The sequence below is a fragment of the Leopardus geoffroyi genome, chromosome D2, assembly GCF_018350155.1.
Source record: "Leopardus geoffroyi isolate Oge1 chromosome D2, O.geoffroyi_Oge1_pat1.0, whole genome shotgun sequence".
In the NCBI taxonomy this organism is placed as follows: domain Eukaryota; kingdom Metazoa; phylum Chordata; class Mammalia; order Carnivora; family Felidae; genus Leopardus; species Leopardus geoffroyi.
The window spans coordinates 16,806,930-16,821,256 of record NC_059334.1 but is presented as its reverse complement, the minus strand read 5'-3'; the positions used below and the strand labels follow the sequence as shown (position 1 = coordinate 16,821,256).

Here is a 14,327-nt window from a genome sequence, read left to right as displayed (position 1 = left end):
AAATGGCAGAAGTGAGTCTTTCATTATCAGTAATCGCTTTCAATGTGAACAGATTAAATTCACTGCAAGGCATAGATTGGCAGAATGGATAAAAAAACCGTGATCCAAGTGCATGCTGTCTACAGAGACTTACTTTAGCTCTAAGGACACATACAGGTTGAAAGTAGGAAGCTGGAAAAAGATGCTCCATGCAAATCAAAAGAGAGTAATCAAAAGAGAGCTGAGGTATCTGTACTGATGTTAGGCAAAATGGACTGTAAGTAAAAAACTGTTATAGGAAACAGAGAAGGACATTGTGTATTGATAAAAGGCTCCATTCACCAAGAAGAATGGACAGTTATATATGTACCAGATATCAGAGCTCCGAAATATGGGAAGCAAACACTGCCGGAAGTGAAGGGAGAGAGAGTCCTGGGATGGAATGTCTGTGTAATGCAGCAAGCAGGCTGGCTCAGCCTCTGTCGTGAGTCCCACAGCACTTGATGCGGACATCTGTAATCTGTCAGCCCCTGTACTTCTTGTGAATTCTGACTTCAGCTGTGCTGCCCCTGCAACTTGGTGATGAGCCTCCCCACCTTCCCACTCTCCTGTCCGAGGGCTTCTCTTTCCTCCAAACCCCGTCCCCTCCAGCAAGGCTTTTTGTACGTGTCCAGATTAATGACGTGGATCACTTGCCCTTGGCCTCTTGCACACATGGTCTCTACCACCCATTTAGCACCTTTGACAATTGATGCTTTTATTTTTTACTTATATTTTGTCTACTTGTTGGTATCCTTGAACAGATCTTCAGTTCCTTGGGGGCCAATGCTTTTTTAAGTCACTGGCACTTAGCACTGTAACCTGGGTGCACAATCTTATTTTTTTGTTGCATTAATAGATGTCTCTTTAAATTGGACCCAAACACCGATCTTAACCTTTAGCATTAGCTAGTGGAAGCATCATAGCTATTACATTGGGCAGCATAGCTAAGCTACTGAATTTTGTGAGCCTTGGTTTCCTAATTTTTAGGTCTGAGGTCTCTTTTTTGTGCCTCTACTATATGTGTTAGGCCAAGTGCTAATGCTCTCACTTAACCATCACAACAGCCTAAAATGGAGGGGGTACTATTCTTATCCCCATTTTTCAGATGAGAAAATAGAGGCCCAGAGACATTAAGTAACTTGCAAAAGTTATGCAATTTATAAATGGAAGACTGGAATTTGAACCCACATCTCCCTCTTTGCTTATTATTATTATTTTTAAAAATTATTTATTTATTTATTTATTTAGAGAATCCCAAGCAGGCTCCATGCTCAGTGCTCAGCCTGATGTGGGGCTCAATCCCACAACCATGAGATCATGACCTGAGCTGAAATCAAGAGTCAGGCACTCAACCGACTGAGCTATCCAGGCGCCCCTGCTTATTATTTTAAAGATCTGCATATACTTACCGTTCAGTCCTTGAAGTTCTTCATCGTGCTTGTGATTTAAGTTCAAATGCTTTGTTACTTCTTCCCCTCCTCCGGTGCTAGGGAGGCAGGCAGAATAATGGCCCCCCAAAGATCTCTGTATACTAATCCCTGGAACCTGTGAATATGTTACCTTACATGGCAAAAGAGACTTTGCTGATGCGATGAAGTTAAGGATCTCGAGATCAGGATACTATTTCAGACTTTCCAAGTGAGCCCAATGTAATCACAATATAAGTGAAAGAGACAGGAAGGAGATCTGAAGATGCTAAGCTGCTGGTTTTGAAGATGGAGGAAGAGGCCATAAACCAAGAAATTCAGGCAGCTTCTAGAAGCTGGAAAAGTCAAGAAAACAGATTCTTCCCTAGAGCCTCCATAAGGAAAGTAACAATGCTGACACCCAGATTTTAGCTCAGTGACTCTTATGTTGGACTTCTAACATTCAGAACTGTAAGATAACACATTTATAAGTCTTCCATTTATAAATTGCATTACTTGAAGCAAGTAAATTTGCAGTAACTTGTTACAGCAGCAATAGGACACTGATACAATAGTTTTTCTGCTTTTCTTGCTCTCTGGGAGGTTACTGAACTAGTTCTAAAACTCCCTCTTTCCCTTCACATCTCTCCCCCGCCCATCACCATTCCAAGTCACATTACAGAGCTCTCTGTCTCCACTGGATTGTCACTCTCTGTGGGTGTGGAAATGTTCTCACTTCTACTTAAGGCCATCCAGACTAGTGGCCTTCCTGGCTGTTTTCTCTTTATAATTTGTTTTAATGTTTATTTATTTTGAGAGAGAGAGAGAGAGAGAGAGAGAGAACTCAAGTGTGGGCAGGTGGTGGTGGTAGGGAAAGAGAGAGAGAGGGAGAGAGAGAAAGAATGCCAAGCAGGCTCCATGCTGTCAACACGGAGAGCAGGGCTTGAACTCATGAACTATGAGATCATGACCTGAGCCAAAATCAAGAGTTGGCCCCTTAACCGACTGAGCCACTAAGGTGCCCCTTTGCTGTTTTCTCTTAAAAGGTGGTGCCCAGAAAGGAAAAGAATAGGCCATATGTGTTCTTAGTAGAACAAAGAACAGTAGGTCTCTTGCCTCCTTAACTTGAACATTAGGTCCTTTTCAGTGCAAGCCAAGATAATGCTTAATTTTGATGCCCACATCACATCACATTGGCCAATCAGGTTGAGTTTACTGTTCACTACAACTCCTAAGCTTTTCACATCATATTAAAGCAGAATACCTGATGAATTGTTCTTGTATCTTTTAGAATGTCTGCCATCTTGACTCATGTAGCTTTTGGCTCAAAGAGGGAAGAAAAGTGTACTGAATTAATCTCTCCAGGGAAAGATTTAAAGACCGGGCTAATAAGGAGAGACAGATGGAATTCTGAAAGAAAGATGGTGAATTCTAGAGCTAATTTAATTAAAAGGCTATGGGAACATTGCGTTGGTGCATAAATAAAATATGACAATCAGTGTCATCTAAGAAGCCCTCAGCAAAAATCTAATCTCATTTTTAAAATATTACATAGAAATGTTATTTAAAAAAATTTTTTAATGTTTATTCATTTTTGAGAGAGAGAGAGAGAGCATGAAGAGGGTAGGAGCAGAGAGAGAGAGGGAGACACAGAATCTGAAACAGGCTTCAGGCTCTGAACTGTTAGCACAGAGCCCAATGTGAGGCTCGAACCCACGAACCGTGAGATCATGACCTGGGCAGAAGTTTAATCAACTGAGCCACGCAAGCGCCCCACATAGAAATGTTATTTTTAAGCAAATGGTGTTATGCCATAAAAGAAGCTGAGAGAAGCACAGAGGCCAGGATGGACCCAGCCAGACAGGACCTGGCCATACTCTGCCCATCCCCTCCCCACATGCTCTTTAGAGGGCATAGGATCTCCCAACCATTTCACTCAGTGAAACATCTGTGACATTGACAGCTTGAAGGGTAAAGGGAAATGCTCTTAGGGAAAAGAGAAGGCTTTCATCCTTGCCCAGCCATCATGGGCTCCAAGGATGACTGGGAACTTGAGAATCTAGAGAGGGGGAGTTCAGGATTAGCTTTAGCAAAGGAGGGTGCTGAGGTTATTGAGAATTTCAGAAATGGAACAGTTCTTCCCTTTAAAATTCAGAACAGCTGTGCCCAAGCCCTCTGGGCTTCCTAGAATTTGTGTTTAAATGTTTATGTATTCCTATGCAAATCTTTCAAACAATGTAGCTAAAATGCAGTACCTCAAAGTAGGTAAACCAGTTGGCTCCCCTGCATGGTCACCTTGCATAGCCTGGTTGAGTGAAGACAGGAGCCCATATCCTGAAGGATGTCCTTACAGAACAAGTGGGATTTAGTGCCTCCTAAAAGAAGGAGGAAAGCAATTGGCAAGATTATTTCCATTAACTTTAAGGTACCCAAGAGGACCACGGAGGTGTCATTCTCTCTGATTTGGATAAATCTGGGGCAGCCCAAAGGTTGCCAAGGGATGTAGGGAGAGAATTTTAATTTGCACACTTGAGCTTTGCAGTCTGGCTGACCCTTTTGGAGTTTACCTGTCTTTAAATGGCAGAATCAGAACTTTGATGCTTTCTTACCTTCAGTGACCTTTCCTCAGCCCTCCTCTCCCTGATAAGCTACAGGAACATTATTCTGCTTGTATGATCTGTTGTGGTAGTAACACACACAGAGTAATTGCCATTCAAACTTCTTTTGGATGTGCTTCACCCTTGTTGAATTAAGATCAAATTGCTTTCTACTTCGGTAAATCCAATTCAGATTTCTAACTGACCATAGGTTCAAGTTTTAATTTAAAATTCCATTTCTTTTAAAAATTAGCAATTCAAATTGCAAAGTTGGTAGGGCAGCCCAGAGTCTGAGTCTGTTGGTGTTGGCATGTGCCTTAGCTGTCATCTGTCCTGAGGGATGCTTTGTTGAACTCTTCTGGGGACAGAATAGTCGCTACTTTAAACAGATTATGTGTAATAATGTAAGAGAAAGTGCTTTGTACACCATAGAACATTCAACAAATATTAACTATTATTAGCATTTGTAAAGGTGCTTTTTCCATCGTTGCTCGCTTTACTTATTATAACACATGCTTCCATATTGGACTCCTAGTTTGCTTTATGTGAATATAAGTCAGAATAACCTTATAAGTCATTTAGGAACACTTTTTACTGCATGCACTCATTCCTGTACAGGTGAGGGATGTGTCACCCAGTGGTACAAGAGACGATTTTCAGAGTCACAGGACTTGACAAGGAATAGCACTAACTCACAGTCTAACGTTTTCCTTTTGCCAAGGAGAAAGTCTGTTTGCTGCTGGTGTGTCTTTAACTTTCTCTAAAACTAATTTCCCTTGTAATAAAGATGGAGGCAAGTGGGCTTCTGTCCCTAGAATCTTTGGCCAACAACAAAAAATGCTGTTTTTCATGGTCTTTATTTGTACAGTTAGCTTCTAATTATGGCAAGTGATCGTCATATCCCAGTTACGGTAGTAGTACCAAAAAAATTGTTCTTCAAAATAGATTTATTTAAGCAAAAGAAATGAGTCAGTTTATGCAAAAGTATAAAGAAAATATTGTTACAGGTGATGATCTGCCATAACAGGCACTTGAAGTGGTGTTAGACTGGGTGATTTTGGGGACACATGGCTCTCCGTGGTTCTTGAGAGTCAGGCCATTGATCAGAGTGCTGACCTTTATAACAGACAACATGTGCTTTACTCTGTGTCACATGGCAGTCTCTTAAGGATTTGAAGACAGTACTCATGTTTCCTTCACTTAGGAAAGCATTCCCTCATTCTTCCAGTTCTTTCCATGTTCTTTGTATGTTGCCCCCTTGGCCCTAGGTATGCGTGAGTCTGTTTCTCTGTTGGGGAAGCTTCCTGTTCATCGTGTATATAAAAGCAGTCTTTGTTCTGAATGCAGGGATCAGTTCCTAAAATGAGATGAGAAAGGGAAACTGGGGCTCAAAGGAGACTAATAATGATGACATAGAAAGAAGAATCACCGTGAGGGAGATGCCTGGGAATGGTTAGGAGGAACCACTGGGTACAGATCCAGGAGTGATGTCTCTGTCCTCAGATGTCTTTATATCAGTGTACGAAGTAGGGTTTGTAAGCAAAATGAAATTGAAATATTCATATCAGGTAGTGAACATGGACAGACTTGTGTTGGAAAGTCTGCAGGGGTGTGTTTGCAGCTTGCTTCTCTGAGCTCGAAAGTTTCTTATCTCTAAGATCGTCTGGTTGATTAAATAAGGGGTTACATGGGAAAGGCTTTGATAATTCCAGAAGTGCTTTGCAAATATCAGAAATGGTTTCTTTTTCATTAGATCTATTATTACTTTATACTGTCACCATTTTAACATTTATATTCTATTCTATATTAATACTTCTCATAGTCGTCTAGCCTAGTGCTTTATTTAAAAGGCTCTGGGGCCCACTGGCCCCCCCCCCACCCCCCCACCATCCCCGTAGTCTTTCATAGAAGGGTCTTACCCTTCCTGTGTCCTGTACCTTGATTTATTGCTTGATTGTCTGGATTTCACAAACTGGAGGTTTTTATCAAGAAGGCCCATGGTTGTATCCAAATCCACGCATATTGAACAATGACTTTTTATTGTCTTTATAGTGTTTGACAACTTGGCTGGCTATAAAATTCTTGAGTGCCTCCACCCCTATCCCCAAACTGTATCAGCAGTGTCACTCAGCCTTGAGTGTTGTTTTGGAAGCCAGCTTGAATTTTGCCCTTTGTGTATGTGACTTGAGTTTTCGGAGATTCACATAGGATTTATTCTTTTTCTTCGGAATTCAGTGATTTTACCAAGATATCTTGGTGTTGGTCATAATATTTCAACTGTTTTCCCTGAGTGCTGTGTATACCTTTTTTTGTACAGTTCGTTAGGTTTTTTTGTTTTGTTTTGTTTTGTTAGGTTTTGTTTACTTCATAAATGTTTTCTTTGATTGTATCTTTCGTACCCTATTTGTTTTGTCTTCTTGAGGGATACCTGTCATCCACATGCTTGTTGTCCTGTATGTATATTATTTTCTCTTTAATAATTTTTTCTTTCCCTTGCATTTTGTCATTTTCTCAAACTGATATTCCAAGTTATTGACTCAGTTTTCAATTGGAATGGTACTTCTTGTTGCTTCTGAAATGGCTTCGTTTTATGAATGAACTGAACAAAACACTTGGGCAGGCATCAGCTAGCCAGTGGGAAATCTTCTTAGATTATTGTTTTCTAAAAATGTTAATGTTTCTCAAATTAACAGTTGAACAGCAGCTGCTTTCTTCCAAACTCATTCTTGCACTCTTCTTTTTTTCTGAGTGGAGTATCTTGGAAAAATACTTCGCTTCTCAAGAACTGGAGAGGAATGTATTAATCTTGGTGTCTGCTATTAATTTCAGCCAAATTTTACAGTATTTGGCAGATATCCCTCATAGGATGGAGATGCAACTTAGTGTAAAAACCATGGCCCTGGAGCACTGTGTTGGTTTTAATTTCTGCTCTGTCAGTCGCCAGCCACGTGAGCTTAGGCAAGTTACTTAACCTCTTGGTTGCCCGCTTTTCCTCGTCTGTAGAAAAAGGCTACTCATAGGGCTGGTATGAGAATGAAATGAATTAATATTTGTAAAATGTTGATAGCAGTGCCTGGCACAAGTGATAAATGGGCATTTTATAAGGGCATATTCAATGAATGTGGCATGTGATCATGCATTGTCAATAAAGTTTTTTCCCCAACTTCTCATGCTTTGTCCATTTTAGTGGGCTTCACAGAAGTGCAGTTAACTTGCCTTTATTCCATTCCTTGCTCCAGAGGTTGCCTGATTTGTTTTGGTCATAACATGTTTGTTTGAACATTCATTTGGAATTGTATGCAGGATATGTGTCTGGCTGACTAATCAATGGCTCTTAGATTCTACTTTTTCCCTTCGTGAAGCCAGATCACTTGCCAGTCTTTGGCACTTAGTAGGGCCATGATTTCTCAAAACCCACTGAATATATTTCTGGGATCGTGTCCGTGAGTTCCTTTAGTACTGGATCATCTTTTATCCGCCCTCATTTGGGGACATGAACTCATTTGAAGTGGCTAGGTGTTCTCTTTCCATCTTTTTGCCTCTCTTGGGCTTCAGTTCCTCCTAAATTATGCTACCACTATCCTTTCCAATCTGAAGATCATTTTCTTTAATAGAGGTTAAGGCTGAACATCTGAGCTATGTAATTCTGCCCTGTCTTCTCTTTTATCTATTACCGTTGTGCCCTAACTTGGGGGCCTGTCTCCACCTGCTTAACTTTCTTGCCCAGGTTTTGTTTGTTTGAAACACACATATTTTGCTGTTCTGTGGCATGGATTTTTTACTCTGCGCTTCTTGGTTCTTTGGCTGTTCTAATAATCAAATTAACATAGGGCAGATTAATAGGAGAAAAGCGAATTTAATTGTGTACATATGGGGGCCCCAGCAGAATATGAGACCCATAGGCAACCAGGCAGTTAGGCTTATATGCCATTCTGAGCTAAGGAGAAGGGGGTGGGGGTCTGGGACCACAAAGTGGAGGGAGGCAATTTACAGGTTGCCATGCAGAGACAATGGGACCCAGAGAGGTATTTGATCGCTAGGCCCTGCTCACTTTCCCACCTGCTTACCACACCTGCTTACCTTACCTAGCCCTGATTCCTGGTGGTTGCCTCTGGTGATAGTTCTCTTCCTGGATCAGACCCTCTACCTAAATTCTTTTAGGCAGTTAAGGAAGAGGTAAAAGTTTTTCTTGATTCAGTTGGGTCTTGATTGCCTTCAGCTCAAAATAATCCATGTGCTAAAGTAGCATATTTTGGGGAGATTTGTTCTGAACCTCTTCACTGTCCTTAGCATATCTACAGAAGGTGTAACTCATTCTGGCCTTTAGTATTTTTGACTTGTTCTCATTTCTTTGTGACCCATTTGTCCTTATTCCTTGTTATTTCCTTTCGGTTGATCTTTTTTTTTTTTTTTAATTAGGTTTTTATTCCAGTACAGTTAACATACAGTATTGTTTGGTTTCAGGTGTACAATATAGTGATTCAACAATTCCATACTTCACTTAGTGCTCATTGTGATAAAAGTACTCTTTAGTCCCCATCACCTGTTTCACCCATTCCCCCACCCGCCTTCCCTCTGGTAATTATCAGTTTGTTCTCTAGAGTTAAGGGTCTGTTTCTTGGTTTGCCTGTGTCTCTCTCTTTTTCTCTTTGCTCACTCATTTTATTTCTTAAATTCCACATTTGGGTGAAATCATATGGTATTTGTCTTTCTCTGTTTCACTTATTTCACTTAGCTTTATACTCTCTAGCTCCATCCATGTAGCAAACGCCAAGATTTCATTCTCTTTTATGGCTGAATAATATTCCATCATCTTCTTTATCCAGCCATCTATCAACGGACACTTGAGCTGCTTCTGTAATTTGGCTATTGTAAATAATGCTGTGATGAACATAGGGGTGCATGTATCCCTTTGAATTAGTGTTTTTGTATTTTGGGGGTAAATACTCAGTAGTGTGATTGCTGAATTGTGAGGTAGTTCTATTTTGTAAGAATGTTTATTTCTTTATTTTTGGGGGGGAGGGAGTGAGTGGAAGAGGGGCAGAGAGAGGGAGAGAGAAAATCCCAGTAGGCTCCAGCATGTCAGCACAGAACCCAATGTGGGGCTTGATCTCATGAACTGTGAGATCATGACCTGAGCTGAAATCAAAAGTTGGTTGCTTAACTAACTGAGCCACCCAGGTGCCCCTAGGGTACTTCTATTTTTAACTTTTTGAGGCAACTCCATTCTGTTTTCCACAGTGGCTGCACCAGTTTGCATTCCCACCAAGTGCACAAGGGCTCTTTTTTCTCCTTGTGAATACTTGTTGTTTCTTGTGTTTTTGATTTTAGCCATTCTGACAGGAGTGAGGTGAATCTCATTTTAGTTTTGGTTTGCATTTCCCTGATGATGAGTGATGTTGAACATCTTTTGTTGTGTCTGTTGACCATCTGTGTGTCTTTGGAGAAATGTCTGTCCATGTCTTCCCATTTTTTTTTTTTTACATACTTATTTATTTATTTACGTATTTAATTTAAATTCAAGTTAGTTAACATATAGTGTAGTATTGGTTTCAGGAGCAGTATTTAGTGACTCATCACGTCTATATAACACTCAGTATTCATCCCAACAAGTGCCCTCCTTAATGCCCATCACCCATTTAGCCCATCCCCCCTACCTACCTCCCCTCCAGCAATGCTCAGTTTGTTCTATGTATTTAAGAGTTTCTTATGGTTTGCTTCCCTCTGTGTTTTTCTCTTATTTTCTTGTTCCTTCCCTTCCCCTACGTTCATCTGTTTTGTTTCTTAAATTACACATATGAGTGAAATCATATGATATTTGTCTTTCTCTGACTGACTTATTTCACTTTTCTGCTCATTTAAAAACTGTTTATTTTTTTGAAATAGAGAGAGAGAGCAAGATGGGGAGAGGCAGAGAGAGAGGGAAAGAGAAACCCCAAGTAGGTTCCATGTTCAGTGCAGAGCCTGACGTGGGGCTCATACTCACAGACTGTGAAGTCGTGACCTGGGCTGAAACCAAGAGATGACGCTTAACCGACTGAGTCACCCTGGCACCCCCTGCTCATTTTTAGTTGGATTTTTTTTTTTTTTTTGGTGTGGAGTTGTGTTAGTTCTTTATGTATGTAGGATACTAACCCTTTATCGGATATGTCGTTAGCAAATATCTTCTCCAATTCCATAGGTTGCCTTTTAGTTTTGTTGGTTGTTTCCTTTGCTGTGCAGAAGCTTTTTATTTTGATGTGGTCCCACTTGTCTATTTCTGCTTTTGTTTCCCTTGTCTCAGGAGACATATCTAGAAAATATCTAGAAAAATGTTGCCATGACTCATGTCAGGGAAATTACTGCCTGTGCTCTCTTCTAGGATTTTTATGGTTTCAGGTTTCCCATTTGGACCCTTAATCCATTTTAAGTTTATTTTTGTGTATGGTGTAAGAAAGTGGTCCACTATCATTCTTTTGCATGTAGTAGTCCATTTTTCTCAACACCATTTGTTGACAAGACTGTCTTTTTCTCATTGGATAGTCTTATCTCCTTTGTCGAAGACTAAATGGCCATATAATCATAGGTTTATTTCTGGGTTTTTTATTCTGTTCTGTTGATCTGTGTGTCTGTTTTTGTGCTAGTACCATGCTGTTTTGATTACTACAGCTTTGTGATATAACTTGAAGTCCAGAATTGGGATACCTCCAGTTTTGTTCTTTTTCAAGATTTCTTTGGCTATTTGGGATCTTTTGTGATTCCATACAAATTTTGAATTATTTTTTATAGCTCTGTGAAAAATGCTGTTGGCATTTTGATAGGGATTGCATTAAGTCTATAGATTTCTTTGGTGAGTATAGACATTTCAATAATTTTTGTTTTTCCAATCCATGAACATAGAATGTATTTCTATTACTTTGTGTTATCTTCAACTTCTTTCATCAGTGTTTTACAGTTTTTAGAGTATAGGTCTTTCACATCTTTGGTTAAGTTTATTCCTAGGTATTTTATTATTATTTTTGGTGCAACTGTAAATGGGATTGTTTTTTTAATTTCTCTTTCTGTTGCTTCATTACTGGTGTGTAGAAATGCAAGAGATTTCTGTACATTGATTTTGAATCCTATGACCTTACTGAATTCATTTATGAGTTCTAGTTCTTCTTCTTCTTCTTCTTCTTCTTCTTCTTCTTCTTCTTCGCATAGTCTTTAGGGTTTTCTATACATTGTATCATGTGCTCTGCAAACAGTGAAAGTTTTAGTTCTTCCTTACCAATTTGGATGCCTTTTATTTCTTTTTCTTGTCTGATTACTGTGACTAGGACTTCCAGTACTATGTTGCACAAAAGTGGTGAGACGGGACATCCTTGTCTTGTTCCTGATCTTAGGGGAAAAGCCTCAGTTTTTCACCAGTAAGTATGGTGTTAGCTGTGGGTAGTTCATATAAGGCCTTAATTATGTTCAGGTATATTCCTTCTAAACCTACTTTGTTGAGGGTTTTTATCATGAATGGATGTTGTACTTTGTTGGCTGTATTCTCTGCATCTATTGAAAGGATCATATGGTTTTTACCATCTTTTCAATTGACGTGATGTGTCACATTTATTGATTTGCAAATATTGAGCAATACTTGCATTCCAGGAATAAATCCCACCTGATTGTGGTGAATGATATTTTTAATGTATTGTTGGATTTGGTTTGCTAATATTTTGTTGAGGATTTTTGCATCTGTGGTTCATCAGAGATATTGGCCTGTAGTCTTCTTTTTTTGTAGTGTCTTTTCTGGTTTTGGTATCAGAATAATGCTGGCCTCATAAATAAATTTGGAAGTTTTCCTTCCTTTTCTATTTGTTTGAATAGTTTGAGAAGAATAGATATTAATTTAACTCCAACTTGACCTGGTCACTTTTTCCACAGGTTTCCTTCCTTTGCATGTGAAGGATACATTTTGTGTGGCTGTCAGATTAAATTTGATGCCATCCGCTGTAGAGAATCTTTAATAAGCAGCCTCTGTTTGAAACCAAACCGGCTTCAGCACATTTTCAGCTTGGAAAGCTTTTGTGTAAAGAGCGTTGTAAATCATGCAAGGTCGTTAAGTTTGGACATTATTGCTGTGCAGGTTTCGTCTTAGAGTTTTTAGTAATCTACTTTTTCTGGAATATTTTATAGATAATCACTAAATACCATTGAACAGTTATCCTTTGGAGGATTACATCTGAGAGTTAGGTCCTGTAGACTCCTTAGGAGTTAAATCCCAAGCTCTTAGAGACCTGTACTTATCCAAGACTCTCATACAGAAAGTCAGTGTTTGTTGCCTATAGGGAAGGGTTGAGGCTGAGAGGGACGCCAGACTTCCTGGGCTCTGGTCTCGGCTCCAGCACTGGCCAACTGTCTGACTTTGGACAAATTACTTCTCTGCTGTAAGCCTCAGCAATCTTATTCTGGAAACAGTGATGATAATCCTTACCTTATTAGGTTTTGGTGAGGATTAAATGACATAAAAATATGTTAAATCCTTAGAATGTGCCTGGCACCTTGTAGATACTCAGTGAATGTTGGATGAGTTCATGGACACCAGTTATGTCAAATGCACCAAGCTAGTTTTGATGTTTATTTTCAAATCCTTGCATTCTGAGTTGTCTTCTAGATCACATTTGTTATGTGTATCATAAAGCCTTATAATTTGGGTGTAGGTGGTAGTGTGGACTGAATATCGTGGGCAGTAACTAGGCTGTTACAATAACTATATTGGATCCATAAACTATTGGGATAAGACTGGGCTATCAATCTTAGAAATAGCATTAGTAAGACTCTTCATTTCTGTAGCACTTTCTGGTTTACAATGTGTTTTCTCATGTCCTATCTCATTTAAACATGTAGAAAAAATGCAGTGTAAAGAAACAATTTTCTTTTTTTATAAGGTTCATTTATTTATTTTGAGAGAGAGAGTGCATGCCTGTACACGCATGAGGGTGGAGGGGTAGAGAGAGAGAGAGAGAGAGAGAGAATCCCAAGAAGGCTCTGTGCTGTCAGTGTGGAGCCCACTGTGGGGCTTGATCCCATGAACTGTGAAATCATGACCTGAGCCAAAATCAAGAGTTGGATGCTTAACTGACTGAGCCACCCAGGCACCCCATAACTGCCTTTCTTTATGTTTCAGCATCAGGCTGGGTCTGACCCTGGTATGCAGAATCAGATCGGTGGTCTGGGATGCCATCAGACAGCTCTTTGTGAAATATTGGAGCATTTGTTGGGTACATAGAGTATCCAGCACTATGCTAAGCTCTAAAGGTGGTTATAAGAAAAAGAGCTTTTTTTAAAAAAAATGTTTATTTATTTATTTTGAGAGAGAGAGAGAAATAGGCACAGAGAGAGGGAGAGAGAGAGAGAGAGAGAGAGAGAGAGGAAGAGAGAGAGAGAATCCCAAGGCTCCACGCTCAGCACAGAGTCTGATCTCATGTCTGTGAGATCATGACCTGAGCGGATATCAAGAGGCAGATGCTTGACCAACTGAGTCACCCAGGAGCCCCAAGAAAAAGAACTTTGAACTTCTGTGGCCATGTGTATTTAGTTCTGCTTAAGAACATAGTTAGGGGGCGCCTGGGTGGCTCAGTTGGTTAAGCGTCCGACTTCAGCTCAGGTCATGATCTCACGGTCCGTGAGTTTGAGCCCCGCGTCGGGCTCTGGGCTGATGGCTCAGAGCCTGGAGCCTGCTTCCGATTCTGTGTCTCCCTCTCTCTCTGCCCCTCCCCCGTTCGTGCTCTGTCTCTCTCTGTCTCAAAAATAAATAAAACGTTAAAAAAATAAAAAAAAAAAAAGAACATAGTTAAATGAATTTGTAGTCCATGTAATTATAAAGCCTGATGGCCTCAAACGTTCCACAAATAACCTTGAAACTCAACTTCTAGAGGGTGAGGATTTGTGTGGTGTCCCCGATGCCCCTTTGTTTCTACCCTGCCCCGACCTCCATCCAGACTTACCCCTCATTGTAATTCTGTCTGGCTCTCCCCCAAGATTATTGTATAATTGAAAATATGCCCACAGACATAATCTCTGGATGAGCAGATTTAAAAGAAAGCTGATCAGAGTGTTCCAATTGTAAGCATGTGAAAAGAATCTCTCTAAGAGACGTTCTTGATAACGAAAAGCTGAGAACCGTGATGCTCTGCACACAGCTTGTGGAGATTTATATGGAATCATGTGTGCATCTTGCTGTTGGGCTACTCCTGACCCTAAAGTGGTGTATCTTGCAAAAATGACGTGCCTGTTTTCCCTTGGATGATCGCTGGGCTCTGAGGTTCCTCTCCCTTCCCCTTCCCCTGCCCTG

At 40.2% G+C, this 14,327-nt stretch overlaps 1 protein-coding gene across 8 annotated transcripts in view; it reads left to right on the top strand.

Moving 5' to 3' along the window:
• DISC1 (DISC1 scaffold protein) overlaps positions 1-14,327 on the top strand; it is a 357,158-nt gene that overhangs the window by 19,730 nt on the left and 323,101 nt on the right. The gene's annotated exons all lie outside the window — the stretch shown is intronic.